Genomic DNA, 7942 nt, shown 5'->3' on the forward strand with positions numbered 1-7942 from the left:
GAATACCAGGTGCTGTAAGCTTTTGCCTTTTTTCACTATTTATATAATATTCTGGCTTTTACGGAGGCTGATCTTTAAATAGCCCACTTTTTGGAGCAGCCCTCGCTTACGGCCATACCGCGCTGAGAGCGCCCGATCTCGTCTGATCTCGGAAGCTAAGCAGCGTCGGGCCTGGTTAGTACTTGGATGGGAGACCCCCTGGGAATACCAGGTGCTGTAAGCTTTTGCCTTTTCTTCACTATTTATATAATATGCTGGCTTTTAGAAAGACGTGTTTTACCGCTCTATTTATTACAATCGTTTAAATGTATTATAGAGTTTTAAGTGTTTCACATGTTTTTTAGGCCATTTTATTACTCTTAGCATTTTAAGTGTGTGTGTGTGTGTGTGTGTGTGTGTGTGTGTGTGTGTGTGTGTGTGTGTGTGTGTGTGTGTGTGTCTTTAATAAATGGATGGTTGGCCTGTCATGTGACTAGACACATGACAGGAAGCAGGAAGTAAAACTGTATAAGAGAGCAGCATGACAAACAAAAGAAAATTCACCAAACTGTTGGATTGAGGAGTTGCTGATTTTAGAGCTCACCTTTCCATTCACCACCTGCAAACTCTAGATTACACTTTCTGTGGATTGTACATACACTGGTGGACACTCACATTGGACACTGGGATTCTTGGACTGTTTTTAGGGTATGGACAAATGAACTGTATTCTTTTAACAGAGTTTACCTAGTTTTATCGTATTGTTTTAAAGTCTTTTATGTGAACCTTGTAAATACACCAAATCTATTAAAACCAATCTTCTTTTATGTCTCATTCTTTTAACCACTAGTCATCTCTCACAGTTAAATCTGACCCCAATTTTGTCTTGTAACTCGGCTGAAAAGACCGATTGTTACACTTGGATGGGAGACCGCCTGGGAATACCAGGTGCTGTAAGCTTTTGCCTTTTTTCACTATTTATATAATATGCTGGCTTTTACGGAGGCTGATCTTTAAATAGCCCACTTTTTGGAGCAGCCCTCGCTTACGGCCATACTGCGCTGAGAGCGCCCGATCCCGTCTGATCTCGGAAGCTAAGCAGCGTCGGGCCTGGTTAGTACTTGGATGGGAGACCGCCTGGGAATACCAGGTGCTGTAAGCTTTTGCCTTTTCTTCACTATTTATATAATATGCTGGCTTTTAGAAAGACGTGTTTTACCGCTCTATTTATAATATGCTGGCTTTTACGGAGGCTGATCTTTAAATAGCCCACTTTTTGGAGCAGCCCTCGCTTACGGCCGTACCACGCTGAGAGGGCCCGATCTCGTCTGATCTCGGAAGCTAAGCAGGGTCGGGCCTGGTTAGTACTTGGATGGGAGACCGCCTAGGAATACCAGGTGCTGTAAGCTTTTGCCTTTTCTTCACTATTTATATAATATGCTGTCTTTTAGAAAAACGTGTTTTACCACTCTATTTATTACAATCGTTTAAATGTATTATAGAGTTTTAAGTGTTTCACATGTTTTTTAGGCCATTTTATTACTCTTAGTTTTTTAAGTGTGTGTGTGTGTGTGTGTGTGTGTGTGTGTGTGTGTGTGTGCGTCTTTATTAAATGGATGGTTGGCCTGTCATGTGACTAGACACATGACAGGAAGCAGGAAGTAAAACTGTATAAGAGAGCAGCATGACAAACAAAAGAAAATTCACCAAACTGTTGGATTGAGGAGTTGCTGATTTTAGAGCTCACCTTTCCATTCACCACCTGCAAACTCTGGATTACACTTTCTGTGGATTGTACATACACTGGTGGACACTCACATTGGACACTGGGATTCTTGGACTGTTTTTAGGGTATGGACAAATGAACTGTATTCTTTTAACAGAGTTTACCTAGTTTTATCGTATTGTTTTAAAGTCTTTTATGTGAACCTTGTAAATACACCAAATCTATTTAAACCAATCTTCTTTTATGTCTCATTCTTTTAAGCACTAGTCATCTCTCACAGTTAAATCTGACCCCAATTTTGTCTTGTAACTCGGCTGATAAGACCGATTGTTACACTTGGATGGGAGACCGCCTGGGAATACCAGTTGCTGTAAGCTTTTGCCTTTTTTCACTATTTATATAATATGCTGGCTTTTACGGAGGCTGATCTTTAAATAGCCCACTTTTTGAAGCAGCCCTCGCTTACGGCCATACCGCGCTGAGAGCGCCCGATCTCGGAAGCTAAGCAGCGTCGGGCCTGGTTAGTACTTGGATGGGAGACCGCCTGGGAATACCAGGTGCTGTAAGCTTTTGCCTTTTCTTCACTATTTATATAATATGCTGGCTTTTAGAAAGACGTGTTTTACCACTCTATTTATTACAATCGTTTAAATGTATTATAGAGTTTTAAGTGTTTCACATGTTTTTTAGGCCATTTTATTACTCTTAGTTTTTTAAGTGTGTGTGTGTGTGTGTGTGTCTTTAATAAATGGATGGTTGGCCTGTCATGTGACTAGACACATGACAGGAAGCAGGAAGTAAAACTGTATAAGAGAGCAGCATGACAAACAAAAGAAAATTCACCAAACTGTTGGATTGAGGAGTTGCTAATTTTAGAGCTCACCTTTCCATTCACCACCTGCAAACTTTGGATTACACTTTCTGTGGATTGTACATACACTGGTGGACACTCACATTGGACACTGGGATTCTTGGACTGTTTTTAGGGTATGGACAAATGAACTGTATTCTTTTAACAGAGTTTACCTAGTTTTATCGTATTGTTTTAAAGTCTTTTATGCGAACCTTGTAAATACACCAAATCTATTTAAACCAATCTTCTTTTATGTCTCGTTCTTTTAACCACTAGTCATCTTTCACAGTTAAATCTGACCCCATTTTAGCCTTGTAACTCGGCTGATAAGGCCGATTGTTACACTTGGATGGGAGACCGCCTGGGAATACCAGGTGCTGTAAGCTTTTGCCTTTTCTTCAGTATTTATATAATATGCTGGCTTTTACGGAGGCTGATCTTTAAATAGCCCACTTTTTGGAGCATCTCTCACTTACGGCCATACCAAGCTGAGAGCGCCCGATCTCGTCTGATCTCGGAAGCTAAGCAGCGTCGGGCCTGGTTAGTACTTGGGTGGGAGACCGCCTGGGAATGCCAGGTGCTGTAAGCTTTTGCCTTTTCTTCACTATTTATATAATATGCTGGCTTTTAGAAAGACGTGTTTTACCGCTCTATTTATTACAATCGTTTAAATGTATTATAGAGTTTTAAGTGTTTCACATGTTTTTTAGGCCATTTTATTACTCTTAGCATTTTAAGTGTGTGTGTGTGTGTGTGTGTGTGTGTGTCTTTAATAAATTGATGGTTGGCCTGTCATGTGACTAGACACATGACAGGAAGCAGGAAGTAAAACTGTATAAGAGAGCAGCATGACAAACAAAAGAAAATTCACCAAACTGTTGGATTGAGGAGTTGCTGATTTTAGAGCTCACCTTTCCATTCACCACCTGCAAACTCTAGATTACACTTTCTGTGGATTGTACATACACTGGTGGACACTCACATTGGACACTGGGATTCTTGGACTGTTTTTAGGGTATGGACAAATGAACTGTATTCTTTTAACAGAGTTTACCTAGTTTTATCGTATTGTTTTAAAGTCTTTTATGTGAACCTTGTAAATACACCAAATCTATTTAAACCAATCTTCTTTCATGTCTCATTCTTTTAACCACTAGTCATCTCTCACAGTTAAATCTGACCCCAATTTTGTCTTGTAACTCGGCTGATAAGACCGATTGTTACACTTGGATGGGAGACCGCCTGGGAATACCAGGTGCTGTAAGCTTTTGCCTTTTTTCACTATTTATATAATATGCTGGCTTTTACGGAGGCTGATCTTTAAATAGCCCACTTTTTGGAGCAGCCCTCGCTTACGGCCATACCACGCTGAGAGCGCCCGATCTCGTCTGATCTCGGAAGCTAAGCAGCGTAGGGCCTGGTTAGTACTTGGATGGGAGACCGCCTGGGAATACCAGGTGCTGTAAGCTTTTGCCTTTTCTTCACTATTTATATAATATGCTGGCTTTTAGAAAGACGTGTTTTACCACTCTATTTATTACAATCGTTTAAATGTATTATAGAGTTTTAAGTGTTTCACATGTTTTTTAGGCCATTTTATTACTCTTAGTTTTTTAAGTGTGTGTGTGTGTGTGTGTGTGTGTGTGTGTGTGTGTGTGTGTGTGTCTTTAATAAATGGATGGTTGGCCTGTCATGTGACTAGACACATGACAGGAAGCAGGAAGTAAAACTGTATAAGAGAGCAGCATGACAAACAAAAGAAAATTCACCAAACTGTTGGATTGAGGAGTTGCTAATTTTAGAGCTCACCTTTCCATTCACCACCTGCAAACTTTGGATTACACTTTCTGTGGATTGTACATACACTGGTGGACACTCACATTGGACACTGGGATTCTTGGACTGTTTTTAGGGTATGGACAAATGAACTGTATTCTTTTAACAGAGTTTACCTAGTTTTATCGTATTGTTTTAAAGTCTTTTATGCGAACCTTGTAAATACACCAAATCTATTTAAACCAATCTTCTTTTATGTCTCGTTCTTTTAACCACTAGTCATCTTTCACAGTTAAATCTGACCCCATTTTAGCCTTGTAACTCGGCTGATAAGGCCGATTGTTACACTTGGATGGGAGACCGCCTGGGAATACCAGGTGCTGTAAGCTTTTGCCTTTTCTTCAGTATTTATATAATATGCTGGCTTTTACGGAGGCTGATCTTTAAATAGCCCACTTTTTGGAGCATCTCTCACTTACGGCCATACCAAGCTGAGAGCGCCCGATCTCGTCTGATCTCGGAAGCTAAGCAGCGTCGGGCCTGGTTAGTACTTGGGTGGGAGACCGCCTGGGAATGCCAGGTGCTGTAAGCTTTTGCCTTTTCTTCACTATTTATATAATATGCTGGCTTTTAGAAAGACGTGTTTTACCGCTCTATTTATTACAATCGTTTAAATGTATTATAGAGTTTTAAGTGTTTCACATGTTTTTTAGGCCATTTTATTACTCTTAGCATTTTAAGTGTGTGTGTGTGTGTGTGTGTGTGTGTGTGTGTGTGTGTGTGTGTGTGTGTGTGTGTGTGTGTGTGTGTGTGTGTGTCTTTAATAAATGGATGGTTGGCCTGTCATGTGACTAGACACATGACAGGAAGCAGGAAGTAAAACTGTATAAGAGAGCAGCATGACAAACAAAAGAAAATTCACCAAACTGTTGGATTGAGGAGTTGCTGATTTTAGAGCTCACCTTTCCATTCACCACCTGCAAACTCTAGATTACACTTTCTGTGGATTGTACATACACTGGTGGACACTCACATTGGACACTGGGATTCTTGGACTGTTTTTAGGGTATGGACAAATGAACTGTATTCTTTTAACAGAGTTTACCTAGTTTTATCGTATTGTTTTAAAGTCTTTTATGTGAACCTTGTAAATACACCAAATCTATTTAAACCAATCTTCTTTCATGTCTCATTGTTTTAACCACTAGTCATCTCTCACAGTTAAATCTGACCCCAATTTTGTCTTGTAACTCGGCTGATAAGACCGATTGTTACACTTGGATGGGAGACCGCCAGGGAGTATCAGGTGCTGTAAGCTTTTGCCTTTTCTTCAGTATTTATATAATATGCTGGCTTTTACGGAGGCTGATCTTTAAATAGCCCACTTTTTGGAGCAGCCCTCGCTTATGGCCATACCGCGCTGAGAGCCCCCGATCTCGTCTGATCTCGGAAGCTAAGCAGCGTCGGGCCTTGTTAGTACTTGGATGGGAGACCGCCTGGGAATACCAGGTGCTGTAAGCTTTTGCCTTTTCTTCACTATTTATATAATATGCTGGCTTTTAGAAAAACGTGTTTTACCACTCTATTTATTACAATCGTTTAAATATATTATAGAGTTTTAAGTGTTTCACATGTTTTTTAGGCCATTTTATTACTCTTAGTTTTTTAAGTGTGTGTGTGTGTGTGTGTGTGTGTGTGTGTGTGTGTGTCTTTAATAAATGGATGGTTGGCCTGTCATGTGACTAGACACATGACAGGAAGCAGGAAGTAAAACTGTATAAGACAGCAGCATGACAAACAAAAGAAAATTCACCAAACTGTTGGATTGAGGAGTTGCTAATTTTAGAGCTCACCTTTCCATTCACCACCTGCAAACTTTGGATTACACTTTCTGTGGATTGTACATACACTGGTGGACACTCACATTGGACACTGGGATTCTTGGACTGTTTTTAGGGTATGGACAAATGAACTGTATTCTTTTAACAGAGTTTACCTAGTTTTATCGTATTGTTTTAAAGTCTTTTATGCGAACCTTGTAAATACACCAAATCTATTTAAACCAATCTTCTTTTATGTCTCGTTCTTTTAACCACTAGTCATCTTTCACAGTTAAATCTGACCCCATTTTAGCCTTGTAACTCGGCTGATAAGGCCGATTGTTACACTTGGATGGGAGACCGCCTGGGAATACCAGGTGCTGTAAGCTTTTGCCTTTTCTTCAGTATTTATATAATATGCTGGCTTTTACGGAGGCTGATCTTTAAATAGCCCACTTTTTGGAGCATCTCTCACTTACGGCCATACCAAGCTGAGAGCGCCCGATCTCGTCTGATCTCGGAAGCTAAGCAGCGTTGGGCCTGGTTAGTACTTGGGTGGGAGACCGCCTGGGAATGCCAGGTGCTGTAAGCTTTTGCCTTTTCTTCACTATTTATATAATATGCTGGCTTTTAGAAAGACGTGTTTTACCGCTCTATTTATTACAATCGTTTAAATGTATTATAGAGTTTTAAGTGTTTCACATGTTTTTTAGGCCATTTTATTACTCTTAGCATTTTAAGTGTGTGTGTGTGTGTGTGTGTGTGTGTGTGTCTTTAATAAATTGATGGTTGGCCTGTCATGTGACTAGACACATGACAGGAAGCAGGAAGTAAAACTGTATAAGAGAGCAGCATGACAAACAAAAGAAAATTCACCAAACTGTTGGATTGAGGAGTTGCTGATTTTAGAGCTCACCTTTCCATTCACCACCTGCAAACTCTAGATTACACTTTCTGTGGATTGTACATACACTGGTGGACACTCACATTGGACACTGGGATTCTTGGACTGTTTTTAGGGTATGGACAAATGAACTGTATTCTTTTAACAGAGTTTACCTAGTTTTATCGTATTGTTTTAAAGTCTTTTATGTGAACCTTGTAAATACACCAAATCTATTTAAACCAATCTTCTTTCATGTCTCATTCTTTTAACCACTAGTCATCTCTCACAGTTAAATCTGACCCCAATTTTGTCTTGTAACTCGGCTGATAAGACCGATTGTTACACTTGGATGGGAGACCGCCTGGGAATACCAGGTGCTGTAAGCTTTTGCCTTTTTTCACTATTTATATAATATGCTGGCTTTTACGGAGGCTGATCTTTAAATAGCCCACTTTTTGGAGCAGCCCTCGCTTACGGCCATACCACGCTGAGAGCGCCCGATCTCGTCTGATCTCGGAAGCTAAGCAGCGTAGGGCCTGGTTAGTACTTGGATGGGAGACCGCCTGGGAATACCAGGTGCTGTAAGCTTTTGCCTTTTCTTCACTATTTATATAATATGCTGGCTTTTAGAAAGACGTGTTTTACCACTCTATTTATTACAATCGTTTAAATGTATTATAGAGTTTTAAGTGTTTCACATGTTTTTTAGGCCATTTTATTACTCTTAGTTTTTTAAGTGTGTGTGTGTGTGTGTGTGTCTTTAATAAATGGATGGTTGGCCTGTCATGTGACTAGACACATGACAGGAAGCAGGAAGTAAAACTGTATAAGAGAGCAGTATGACAAACAAAAGAAAATTCACCAAACTGTTGGATTGAGGAGTTGCTAATTTTAGAGCTCAC

The 7942-nt window shown here is 40.1% G+C and overlaps 9 non-coding genes and 1 pseudogene across 9 annotated transcripts; all 10 read left to right on the forward strand.

Moving 5' to 3' along the window:
* Nucleotides 1–104: 104 nt before the first annotated feature.
* LOC141327777 (5S ribosomal RNA) lies at nt 105–223 on the forward strand. Its single transcript, XR_012355053.1, has one exon. It is a non-coding gene; the product is annotated as a 5S ribosomal RNA (ribosomal RNA).
* A 799-nt stretch (nt 224–1022) lies between these two features.
* On the forward strand, nt 1023–1141 carry LOC141327859 (5S ribosomal RNA). The gene has a single exon (XR_012355131.1). It is a non-coding gene; the product is annotated as a 5S ribosomal RNA (ribosomal RNA).
* A 128-nt stretch (nt 1142–1269) lies between these two features.
* On the forward strand, nt 1270–1388 carry LOC141326888 (5S ribosomal RNA). Its single transcript, XR_012354233.1, has one exon. It is a non-coding gene; the product is annotated as a 5S ribosomal RNA (ribosomal RNA).
* Nucleotides 1389–2165: 777 nt separating this feature from the next.
* On the forward strand, nt 2166–2274 carry LOC141326905 (5S ribosomal RNA; annotated as a pseudogene).
* Nucleotides 2275–3028: 754 nt separating this feature from the next.
* On the forward strand, nt 3029–3147 carry LOC141326830 (5S ribosomal RNA). Its single transcript, XR_012354177.1, has one exon. It is a non-coding gene; the product is annotated as a 5S ribosomal RNA (ribosomal RNA).
* Nucleotides 3148–3908: 761 nt separating this feature from the next.
* On the forward strand, nt 3909–4027 carry LOC141326569 (5S ribosomal RNA). Its single transcript, XR_012353926.1, has one exon. It is a non-coding gene; the product is annotated as a 5S ribosomal RNA (ribosomal RNA).
* A 780-nt stretch (nt 4028–4807) lies between these two features.
* LOC141326832 (5S ribosomal RNA) lies at nt 4808–4926 on the forward strand. The gene has a single exon (XR_012354178.1). It is a non-coding gene; the product is annotated as a 5S ribosomal RNA (ribosomal RNA).
* An 810-nt stretch (nt 4927–5736) lies between these two features.
* LOC141326790 (5S ribosomal RNA) lies at nt 5737–5855 on the forward strand. The gene has a single exon (XR_012354139.1). It is a non-coding gene; the product is annotated as a 5S ribosomal RNA (ribosomal RNA).
* Nucleotides 5856–6627: 772 nt separating this feature from the next.
* LOC141326781 (5S ribosomal RNA) lies at nt 6628–6746 on the forward strand. Its single transcript, XR_012354131.1, has one exon. It is a non-coding gene; the product is annotated as a 5S ribosomal RNA (ribosomal RNA).
* A 763-nt stretch (nt 6747–7509) lies between these two features.
* Nucleotides 7510–7628, forward strand: LOC141327478 (5S ribosomal RNA). The gene has a single exon (XR_012354770.1). It is a non-coding gene; the product is annotated as a 5S ribosomal RNA (ribosomal RNA).
* Nucleotides 7629–7942: the final 314 nt, after the last annotated feature.

This window comes from Garra rufa, chromosome 2 (genome assembly GCF_049309525.1).
Source record: "Garra rufa chromosome 2, GarRuf1.0, whole genome shotgun sequence".
Classification (NCBI taxonomy): Eukaryota; Metazoa; Chordata; class Actinopteri; order Cypriniformes; family Cyprinidae; genus Garra; species Garra rufa.